Source organism: Thunnus thynnus, chromosome 21 (assembly GCF_963924715.1).
Source record: "Thunnus thynnus chromosome 21, fThuThy2.1, whole genome shotgun sequence".
Classification (NCBI taxonomy): Eukaryota; Metazoa; Chordata; class Actinopteri; order Scombriformes; family Scombridae; genus Thunnus; species Thunnus thynnus.
This window is the reverse complement of record NC_089537.1, coordinates 23899963-23912221: the sequence shown is the minus strand read 5'-3', so window position 1 is coordinate 23912221 and position 12259 is coordinate 23899963. Positions and strand designations below refer to the sequence as shown.

Below are 12259 nucleotides of genomic sequence, written 5' to 3'. Positions count from 1 at the left end.
TATGTAATGGAAAGACACTCACAGTGTGCCAGCTCCACTCCAGTCATGGCTCGGCATGACTACCCCCGAAAATAATTATTAATAATAATAATAATAATTAATATTAAGACCATTATTGTGAAACTAATATGTATTGCACTGTGGACCAACATAGCTGTTACACATTTTGATGTGAGACTGGGCTGCAATGGCAGCAGAGGCTGGGGTCCTTGGAATGTTCTCTCCTCTGGATTTGAGGTCTCACCAAAGAGCCACCTCTTGTGCTGCTTCCCTCTCATCCAATCTGGATTCAGTGCCATCCATAACCAATGCGTTGTACACCAAGATGTTCAAGATGATGTAGAGTATCACAACTGGCCAATTAGGGTTCTTGTTTTTCAGCTTTAGCCTGTCACCAGCTTGTCTGAATCATTCTGCCATGCATCTTGCCATACTCATTAATTGTGTTAAGAAGCAACACACAAGGTTATTTATTTGTTGTGTCCCTTTCTTGTGTGTACCCTGTGAGAAAATGTCTATGTTAACATGCACGATGCATGTTGCAACATGCATTATTCCGAATATGATAATGTTCGGAATTGGATATGGGTCATGTAAACAGCATATTCTGTTTGGATGTTCCAAATTAGGCCTTATTCCGAATGTAGCATTTTCTGATTAAGACGTGGGATACGCTGATACTATTTGAGTTTTAGGTGCATCTCAGTTGGGTTTTTACCGCAGTTTGCGACACACAGCCTCTCGCCTGTTTACGGTCAGCTCTGTGTGTTGTAAACAAACCAAATAGTCAAGAGTTTGCAAGGCTGGGATAGAGATGCATGATGCGCTGGTTGTGTAGCACACCCCTGTGCAGGCAGAATGACATATGCTGGAGCAGGAAGGCAGACAGAGGAGAGGAATGAGAGGAGAGAGGAGAGCTGTTCAGGGCGGGCTGGAGAAACAGAGCGCACCTTCTCCACAACGGGGATGGAGGGGATTGGTTATTATCCTGACATGCAGCCATGGACTGATGGTGACGACTCGGTGTGATGCACAAAAAACACTCAGCAGTGTAGTAACATCATGGGACAACCTAGGTACTGGATGTTTCTGTAACTATAAATTTATAATATCAATCACATCAACATCACTTATAAATATCAGGCAGCAGCTCACTAATGTTTTTCACCTCACTGGTTTACTTCACGTCTTGATCGCCCCCTGGTGGCTGGCTGCAGTTTAGATCATAATTCCCGCCCCCTCCATGTTAGTGGGTGGGACATGAGCCAAACTACAAAATCAAAGTACACATCAAATACGTTTTTCCCAAAGGTCATTTTATGTAGTTCTTATCACGATGATGCTTGTGCTCATTTTTCTGATACGCTTGTTTTTAATTAGTTATTTGACAATATAAAAAGGGGGTGTGACGTCATGATTGACAGCTGTGATGGCCGCTCTCAAACCTCTGTCAGGTGGCAGAATAGTTGAGGGGGCGTGTCCCACGGGCCGTCATCCCGCTGCCCAACTCTACTGTGCAGACTCTGGTTCCAAATGGCATCATACAAGCAAGATGGCAGCTCCTGGAAAGGAGATATTCTGGCTTCACTTTTTCATAGCGGTAGGAAGTGGAGACGCGTCATCCATATTTATATACAGTCAGTGGAGCAGACAGGTTCCTATGCTTGAAATGTAACATTATTGCCGTGTGTGTGTTTGTCGTAGGTTACTTTCAGGAACAAATTTCAGACTAGTTACCAGTTAACTGGGGACAGCTTGTCCAATCGGGGACAAAAGCTGTGTCCCAAATTGATAAAACTTTGATTTTTGGTTGGTTTTGGTCAGTCGATATGGTAAGGGTTAGGGTAGGTCTCCAGGTTACCTGACAGAGTAGACGGGAGGAAACTGTTGAATAATCAATTTACTCATTTTTGTCAAAACAGCATCATTAAGCAAAAATTAAAAGAAATGGTTGATGAATAAACTAGTTGTAATATAACTTATGTTTGCACTTGCCTGTGTTTTTATGCACCATCTTAAATCCTTGTTAATATAGTGTTGCTTTGTAAATTTAGGCATACCTGCACACCCACTATGCCTGGAGGAACACCCATGTGCCAATTTGATTACCACTTTTTTTTTTTTTTCTTTACCCTTGCGGGCTTCCCCTGGTAACCCTGTATTTAACACTGATTTAACATCACAATGCTATGAACTGTGGGTATTTCCCTCAGGTAAATTCTGCAGAGATGCAGACTTACAGAAAGTGTGCATAAAGGGCTCAAAATGTCTGCCGGTTAGCCGTCATGCACTTGACAATTAGAGAGTGGGACAGCCCCAAGCCCTCAAAGTCTGTGAATCTGTAAGTGTGGACGCTCACTCATAATTCCCTTTGCTGTCTTTATCCATGGCTGTCAATTAAGCTATCAGTTGTTCACATCAGCTGATCACATCTATGGCGACACACCTCCTTGTCATGATGATAGCCACAAGCCTATCATCTTGTGGCTGTCTTTTTAAATATGTTGTTCTCCCTCTAGCTTTAGTGCTTTCAGGCTGTTGTTATGCGGACCCCACCACCTCCCCATCACCGCCCATTCACATATTCATCAGTTCATCAACCTCATCAGCCTTATCAGTCTCAGCAGAAGTCATCAGCCACCACCACCACCAGTGTCTGGACTCCAGTGGGGATTTATTGTGCCAAAGACATTTGACTAATTATCAATATCATCTGTACAATAAACAATTATCTTTTCTTCATTCACTTGTCACTCCTGTTTGATTGTAGTTACATTTTAATTGTGACAGGTTTTTTTTCATTCCTAAAGGGATAGCTGAAAGTTTTTATGCTTTTACACTTCCATAACTGCAGCTCTGAATAATATGGGACAAGTGTGTGATAATAATTGAAAATAAAAACTAAACCTTCTGTTGTGTTTTGTTAGAAATAATCCCCCCATTATCTCCCATGAATGCAATATTTTGGTCAGACAGACCTCATCAGTCATTAATTTTCATTTCCTCTCTGCTCAGGCAGCAGAAACAGTCTGACATTACATTTAACTTCTTTTTATGTACATCACATATTCAGAATATTTTGTTAATCAAAAAAGCAAAACATATTCACTCTATAAGACAATATAAGGCATGTATAATAATTCCCAGACTTACTTTAAGCCTTAGCCTTACTTTTAATATTTGAAAACAATTTCTAGCGCTTCTAGAGCTTACAGCTTCTATTATAATTATGAGATTATATTGTTTACATTTCACTTTGTTGAATATCACTTTATGCTGTGACTGAAACCACTGTTTCATCCCATTACATATTAATTACTTCATTCATGGTTCTGATGATATTGCTTCGCCTCTTTTACATGAACACGCTCATAGCTGGAAAACCCAGAGTTAACTAGATACCAGTTATCCAGGATCAACAATGTTAGGCTCAGTGAAGCCAGACTAAGTTGAACTTGCTTAGTGGTACATGCCCCAGGAATCCCTCTTTTGCTTTTTGTTTTTTTGGGTTTATTTTCCATTGGTCCGTTTCAGACTCGGCTCAAAATTTTGGTCTAATGAAGATCTATACTGGATGTACAATAGATCTTTTTTCCTGACTTCTTTCATGTTTGTGTTATGCATAGTCTTAACTACATTGTTCTGATGTACATGTGACAAGTTGTACAGTATTGTTTCCAAAATGTAGTGGCTTATCATTTTTCTTTCCCTCAGAATTTCCCTCTTACTGCACTTAGATGGGCCTTTATACAAATGCACACAACTCAAAAGTAGTTTTCAGGTGATGTTGCATTGTGTATCTTTCTGATGCAATATTATAGATTAAACTAACCAACAGCATGTGTTCCTCTTCCCCCAGCTACAACATTAAAGTGCTACACACACATGTAAGCAAGTGTAACACTGTGTAGTCAGTGAGCTAAGATCTTTTATGATATGTGGCCCTTTCTCCTCTAGGTTTCCACTCAGGAGTGACTTACACAGCTAATAAGGGGTTAAAGAAAACAACTTGATTTATTACAAAACATGAAAATACACATTTAAACCCAATTGTCTTCTACAGCAAAGATGCTGTTTTCTTAGTTTTCTTTTCTTTGTTTGTCAGTCCGTAGAAACAGCTCAGTCCTCCACGGTTCACAGTTCTTATCAGTTCTCCTCAGTTCAGGTGTGTTAATATTATTGTTGCTACCCAGGAAGAGTGTTTGTTGAGATCTCATATGCTTATCTGTCTAGAAGTAAGGTTGTTGTCACTCCAAGTATGTTGACAAAGTAGGCCGGGTACTCCTGTGCCCGTTGTGGATCCTGGCTCACCAAAACTTGTCTCAGAAGCACTTAAAGACTTAAAAAAAAAAAAAAAAGAAAGAAAAAAAACCTGCACACAGCAGGGAAAATATCTGTCATTACTACTGTACAATAATTTTGTCACCATTAGAAGCCATATTTCTCTTACTCTATGTCTGTAAAATTGATTTAATTCAAATAATTAGTACATTGAATCAACTGTGTTTAAACACATGCATAATCATGTATGAATTTAAATGCATTCACATCTTAAATTCAGACTGTTCACCTTTGGTGAACACTAGCCACAGTAAAACTTGTTTCTCACTAAAATGTCAGAAATCTGCACAAGGGAGAAAACAAATTGGAGTTTGCAGTGTTACAAAGACTGCTCATGTTTACATCCTTCTGTATAGTGAAGCAGAAATTAAAACTCAGAAAACCATTTCTACTCTGTCATGTAGATATCTCCAATTGGTTTATGGTATGCATAAGGTAAAGAAACGTAACACAAAATAATGCGGTGGTCTAAAAAGGTAGCACAATATTGACATTTACACTTGGTTAATCGCTAGCTTACCATACTAACTTAGTATGTCAGCTCACCGGAGATTCACAGACTAATCCCAAAAGTAGGTATATCAACATCAAAATACTCCGGTCTCAAAAACAATAAAAAGGTAAAAAAGAAAAGTTAACTCAAAGTGTCTTAACATAAAGACTTCTGGAAGTCATATCCAGAAGAATGGCTTCTTGGTTATAGGCATCTCTGTCCAGGATCACCAGTGTCCCTCCTTTACCTGCACTTTGAAAGACAATGGAGTTGTCACTTTTGAGGGTTTCCAGTTCAGATTGTTGAGGCTTTGTCAAGTTATGTGTTATTTTGTCTCTTATTGCCAAGTAAATTAGAAATGTCTCTTTCCACCAATCTGCAATATGTGTCAATGGATGAATTTCTGTGTTTGGGGGTAATGAAGGTGGATTTATCTCTATAAGGAGTTAAAGGTCTCATAGAGGTGTCCAGGGGAGTGTCTTGGTGTATGTCGGTCCCTGTGTTCCTGGAGGCAGTCCTCTGGGTCTCCTGAGCAATAGCTCTGTTGGAGATATTGTGAGATCAGAGGTTATCTTTAAAGAACTGCTTGAGGCGTAAGTTGCAAAAAAAAAGCTTTTGTAAATCAACATACACGTTGAAATCTTTGCAGTGAGTGGTAGGACAAAATGACAGTCCTTTATTGAGAGCAGAGATGCAAGTACTGGAGATAGGTTTACTTTACAGATTCCCTCCACAGTTTGCGGGTGTTGTAGGGCTCTCTTGTTGTGTTTTCCTGCATTTTATCCTCCTCGGTGGGCTTGGATGGGGAGAGAGTACTCTGATTTGTGGTGGGTTTTCTCTAAAAAAGATGCCCATTGAGAGGTGCTAGATCTCGAATCCATGTGAAAAAGTTTATGCAGACTGCCTGAAGTGTCTGTAGCATTGTGTCCTCCTCTGTTGTCTTTGTTCTGTGTCTGTTTGTGTGGGTTCTTAACTTTCCACTTATAGACCATTCCTTGTTCATAGTCTCTTGTGACTTTTTTCTTTTTCAACAATGTTATTTCGTGTTGTAGCTTTTTTTTGTTTGCACTCATTAAGCTGCATGGTCATCTCGTCTGTATTCGGAGAGTCCATGAGGAGTTGTTTGAGTTTGTTCACTTCGTCTTTTGTCCTTTCCAGTTGGGAGGATATCTCCTCTATCGTCAATGCCAAATGGTCAAATGAGCATTTATTCAGTATCTCACACCAGCGGTTGACTAAAGTTTCATTGTCTCTGTCAATAATTTGACTTTTAACAAGTCGTAGTCCACGGGGGATTTTTTGACTCTCAAGTATTCACCGAGTGTTACCAAATGTAGATATTAACGTAGCTCTTTTTCTTGTACTTTATAAAGAGTGTTGATGGTCGTGTTGTTGGTAGACCTTGTTGTGATATCTTGGAACAAAGAGTCTTTAAGCATACAAGAAAAGTCTTCCTCTGTGAATTCAAACGTTTTAGATAAGTCCTCTGTTGCCTCTGCTGCCATGTTGTATCTGTTGTTGTGTCTGATGTGGCTGGAGTCCTAAGAGTGCTGTGTTAATACCCTTCTTCTACAATGTGAACTATTTTGGATTTAGACTCTTGACACTATGCCACCCAAGGGCCTCAATGAGGAAACGGACATTTGCCCCTTCTTGTGAATCCTGAAACTTTTCATTGTGTTATATCATATCCTCTGTAGTGTGATTTATCTCAGTTCTGTCTCATTATGTTTTGTCTTTATCGGTTCTCCTTTTCTTTTTTAATCTTGACGCTGTTGCTCCCTGGTTAACCATATTGCACCGATCATAGGACAAATAGAGGCACCTCTCTAGTAGTTTCCTTACTTGATGACGGCTTGCAAGCCCGATGTTGGACTAGGATATCCTACTTTAGGTTTTCCTGTGTACACATATTTTTGTATATATTTGCACATAGTGTTTTCTGGCAGTGGTCTATTTATTGTTACCCTACACCAGAGGATTCTTATATTTATATCTGTGTATATATTATTGTATAAGACAAGTTTTTTCCTTGAGATGAATTGAGTGTTGTCAAACACCATTGATTTCTGTACTTTTTGTATACAGTACTATTTACTGTGTGTTATCACACATCGTTGAATCCTGAACTTTGTGTATACAGTACTATGTACACTACCAGTATTATGTGTATCATCATATACATATAGACTATTTATTTTTCTGTATATTCTTGTGTGTATTTTTGTATGTATATATTGTTACCACTTGGATGTATTTGGGTCACATTGGGGTTAAGGGTCACATGACCACATCATGTGACTTGTATTCATGTATATGTAAGATGGCGTTTTGCTACTGTCACTTGAGTCTGATGAAGAACAGGCGTACTCGAAATGTCACTTTGGTACAATAAATTGTAGTGGACATTGGAGCCCTGCAGTGTGCAAGCTATTTTTTTGTTTTTAGACTTGTTGCTGTTCGGCTCAGCACCTGCCCACTTTGATTTGGATGTGCGAAAAAAAACCCAAAAAAACAAAAAACAACTGACTTACTTACTAGTGTTCCTTGAACCTCCCAAAGACCAGTCTGTACTGCTCATTTTGCTGGACTAATTCTTTTACGAGAGCAGTCATGTCCACTTGTGGACAGGACGTCCCCACGTATATGGCTGCACATCAAGTCATTAACTCTTCCCTGTGTCATAGTTGAATGTAGGTATGTTTTAACAGTGTTGAGGAAGATCTTACAGCTGATGCTGTAGCGACTGGGATCGTGAAAAATAGTTTCTAGAATTTGTGCACCTCTGACTGCAGTTCTGTGGCCACAGGGACAGTATTGCATCGTTGCTTCACTTATGAGCCTTACTGATGTTTTTTTCAGGCTTGGCTTGAATTGCTGATGTCTTAATGGTGTCTGGCAACATGCTCAACTGTGCACGCAGATTGTCAAAGTCAAAATCCTCTGAGTATAGGGACATTATAGAAGACAGGGGGGTCACCTCTTTCCTGGAGGCAGCTGTGACCAGCAGCTTTTCCGTGTCCACCACTACCCCAAAGTCATTCTGATCAAAACAATGACTCAGTTCACTACTCAGCAAGTCCAACACCTCAAAGTATTGTTTCCTGCCATACTCTGATTGGTTCTGAAATGCATGCTCAGTATCTCCGCTTCTTAGCATTTGGGTAACCCTAACCCTCTCTGTCAAATCCTTTGAGGCCTCAATTACTGAATTGAAAAAGTTGTCAAATGCATCATCTGACCTCTGCTGCTGAATAAAAGTTTGCATTACAGCGTTGGCACTCTGGGCGTCTTGTAGCATTGTGTCAGTGGTTTGTAATGTTTTGGACAACTGTTCAGTTGGAGAGAAAATCACATAGGCAAGGTGCAGATCAAAATAGGTGTTGAATTTTTCAAGCATGGCTAGAATGCCCCCAGCTTTCTTGACAGCGTTCATCAAGGGATTCTTCCAAAAATTCTTCTATCACAGTGGCAAGCATAGAGGAGTTGTCAGTGACTGACTTTAAAGCGTCGGTTCTCACTGTCCATCGTGTTGGACAGAAGGTTCGCAGGTTTTGTGTTTCAAATTTAGTTTCATTTTTTAGTGACTGGAATGCATGGTTTTGTTTGGGGGATTGCTTGATCAGGTGTGTTACCTCTTGCACAATATCCAGTGCATCTTGAATCACTTTGCATTTTTTCCCAGCGTCTTGAAGGCATAAATGTACCAAACAATGCACAAATATAGCTGCATGATTGTGCACTTTAAAGCTTGCAGCAACTCGCTTCAAGTGGCCTGACATGTTGGCAGCACATTCAGATGCCTACCCTCTGCACAACCAAGCACTGTGTCAAAATGTCATTTAGCACAGTGAAAATTGTGTGAGCATCTTTTTTAGGCAAATCAAAAAGACCAATAAAATCTCCATGAATAGCGTATGTGTCATCCACCCAGTGAAGCACAGTAACAAGCTGTTCTTTGTTCTTTCCACAAGTATTGCATAATATCCATCTTGAATAGGTGACAGAACCTTTCGTAAAACGTCAAGTGAAATCAGGTGAATCATCTCATTAACTATGTCATGAGACATGTAATTCTTCTTGTTGAGCCACCGTTTGATATCGGGACAGTCCTCAGGGGACAGTCCATTATATGCATCAGCATATAAAGGTTACTGCACTGGGAGTCGTTACCATCTATTGCAACACCTTGGCCCATCAGAAAACTAAGAGAGGATAGCTGTCTTATTAGCATCTACTAACCCTCTGGTTCACTTGTAACTGCGCGTCCACCTGGGTAGCCAAACTAGGTTGCTGTGACACAAACATCTGAAACTGAGCCACACACTCTCTGTGATGTTTGCTACTTGTATGCTCCTTTAATGTCAGTAAAGCAGGTTTTTCCAGTTTTGAAAACTGTGAAAGCAAGTTCCAGTTTTTTACTAATCCCCAGGCCTTTGTTTGTGCAGCAGAGATATTGCGTGCAGTAAAGTTTCCCCTTGTTTCACACAATGTTAGTCAGTTAAAACCTTTAAACCACTGATATTGCACTGATATTGCTCATTGTGAAGACCCAGTCCACTGTATCTTTTTGGTTTCCTTCAGCACAGCAGGGTTTTTTGGTTGATGAGGCTTTGTTAGATCCCTGCAGCACTCACTTGAACATTGGCTCTCAGACTCAGTAATGTGACTTGAAGGGGGAGGAGAACAGCTAGCCACAGCTTGGCACATGACTGGTGGTGGACTAGCAACACTTTGAGATCGAAGCTCTTCAGGCTTCGAGTTCAAGGCCAAGGGCACAGTGTAGGTACACGCAGATTCTGGAGTTTTTAAAAAAACTCAGATATAGGTTTCTGATTCCACCTCTGCATTTTTATGATGTGTAATTATGCATGTGTGTTAGTTTCTCTAATGCTGCTGTTTACCTGAATCACTCCAAAAGTTGCCCACACCATGGCCCCCGTGCTTCATGAGTTACAAGCAAGTAACTGATAACATTTTTGTTTCAGCTCAACATGAGCAATTTGAATATGTATGCTGCAGTGATATCATGTAAGACCAAGAATTTGATAAAATGGAATATGAATTTTTCAACACTTTATCCATTTTCCACAACAAACTATGTGCAAGTGATTACTGTCTTCACATTTGTAGCCTGAGGCCTCAGGTGAAAAGCAAACAAACAAAAAAAAGTCTCTATTAAACAGAACTATTTTACATTTTTATCACAACTGTCCACATTCATTTCTGGGTTTTTTGTTTGTTTGTTTTGTTTTTGTTTTTTACAACAAACAGCTGTGTGCTAATGTGCTAATGTTTACTCCACATTTGTAGCCCAAGGCCTCAGATGAAAAGTCCTAAAGTCTCTATTACACAGAAAAACAGAACTATTTACATTTTTATCAAAACTGTCCATAGTTGTTTCTTTCCCTTTGGTTTTAATGTTTTATGTTTGCATACCATATATGGAAACCGGCATTTTTACCACGTCACTTCCACCTAAACATTGAAAACGGGTCCCACAGACCCAAACACCACACAAGAGTTAAATGAATGCCTAAAAATTACCAGGTGACTCCAAACAGCCGTATGCTTTATGACTTTTGTCTGTTGGTGTTGGAATAATAAATTAGTAGGCTCTGAGGGCAAAAAAAGGAAATGTGCGCCCTTAACACCCCCCTCTGTTTGTATTATGAGGGTATTTCCCTTAGAGATTGTTTAGCAGAGGTAATAAGCCTCTGTGATTTGTAACGGTTTGGAAGGCACAGACAAATGATGTTGTCCTGCTGATTACTGCAGATGGTACATCAGATAAGAAAATGCCTGTATGTCATTCTGGAGTGAAAGGACATATTTTGTCATTTTGTGTGGACTTGATGATTTCTAACAGTGTCCATAAGAAAGGGAAGACCGGTCTCTCTCAGGGTCAAATAATCACAGACAAAATAGAGCATATACCGTAGTAAATATGAACACATGCATACATATAGATTTCCTTGAAGCAGTACATAAGTAAATTAACCCCCACCAAGAAAATAAAAGAGACAAACATGATTTTTAATAATGTAATCACAACATTAAAGACTTTTTAACTTTTGTACTTTAACAAAAGGAGTGTGCCTTGATTTTTTGGGGTGGAGGGATTCATTCCTTTCCTTCATTCATTCCTGGACTGCTTTATACCTTCTCATGCATCAGGAACTTTTTGTTTAATTGCTGTCAGATCCCAGTAGCGCTTCCTTTCTTGTTTTTTACTGTGTGATTTTATGTCAACTGTGTCGTTAATGGTTGTTATGAAGGATATTGTCCTGCTGACAGGGGCATCAGATCACAAAACACTACTACGGATTATTTGGAAAGGCAATGATAAATGACATACTTTATCATTTAGTTTAGAAGACTCTGAGAAGGAGCATTCATATTCTATAACATATATGTCCTAAAGTCTTAACATACAGCTGCTGCAGACATTGATCATTAAAAAGAAAAAAAAAAAAAAAAGAAAAAGCAAAGCTGTGTCACCTCTGCTGCGGCAGACCTCAGTGCATCTCCACTGTCAAGAAATACCATCTGCCCTGCCAGTACAATAGCCATTAGGCAGTGAAACCACAGTTTAGCTGGTTCCCTGCCAGCATCCATTTTGTCAGCCTGAGCACACTCCATGAGGCTCGCTGAGTGCAACAGAGTGCATCAAAAAATAATTAAACACTTTTTCCAGGGTGATGATGCAAGCAGTAATTAATTGCCTATGCATTCAGTAATGTTCATTAATGTGACTGCCACAATAATAATGCTTTCTACCAAAGTGTCTCATCTCTCGTTATCTTGCATCCCAAGGTTTCATGGATATAATATCTGGTAGCAGAGAACAACTAGCATATCAATAAGACCCGAAAGCCCCCAGTATCCAGTGTAGTAGTGTAGTGTAAGCAATATCTGGTCTAGTGTTTATACTGACAAGGATGGTAGTTAATTTTTTTTTTTTTTTAATTTATCTGAACCGCTTAATTTGTGCATCACTCTCAAATCTGAATCTTTATAGTTTGGGTTCCCCTCATGATCAACAACCTCCCAGCAAAGGGTGACATCCTACCTGAAGCAGCTTGATGACAGAATGATGCAGATTTGGAGTTTCAGCAGTGTGAGGGGTCAGTGAGATGAGCCTATAGCTTCATTTATGAAGTTCAAGTTTAACAAAGCTTCTGTGTGTAATACATGATAAAAGCCAATGAACCTTTACTGGAATGCTGTAATTTATTGGTCCCTGTGGGAAATTATCCTTTTTTTTTGCCCTACTCTACAAGCAGGTCAGAAGTCAGGGTCAGCTACAATCTCAAGGGATTGTGACTTGTTACTTTGCAGAAGGAGGAAACCTGGGTTGAGATGTGTTGGAAGCATCAATTGACAACCACAATGGCTGATAGTAAGAGGTTCACACTTGTCTAT

General features: G+C 39.7%; 1 long non-coding RNA gene across 1 annotated transcript in view; it reads left to right on the top strand.

Annotated features, from left to right (window-relative positions):
- LOC137173418 (uncharacterized) overlaps positions 1 to 12037 on the top strand; it is a 116789-nt gene extending 104752 nt beyond the window's left edge. Inside the window, exon 4 of the long non-coding RNA XR_010925185.1 lies at positions 11856 to 12037. This is a non-coding gene — a long non-coding RNA (uncharacterized lncRNA). The remainder of the gene's footprint in view (positions 1 to 11855) is intronic.
- Positions 12038 to 12259: the final 222 nt, after the last annotated feature.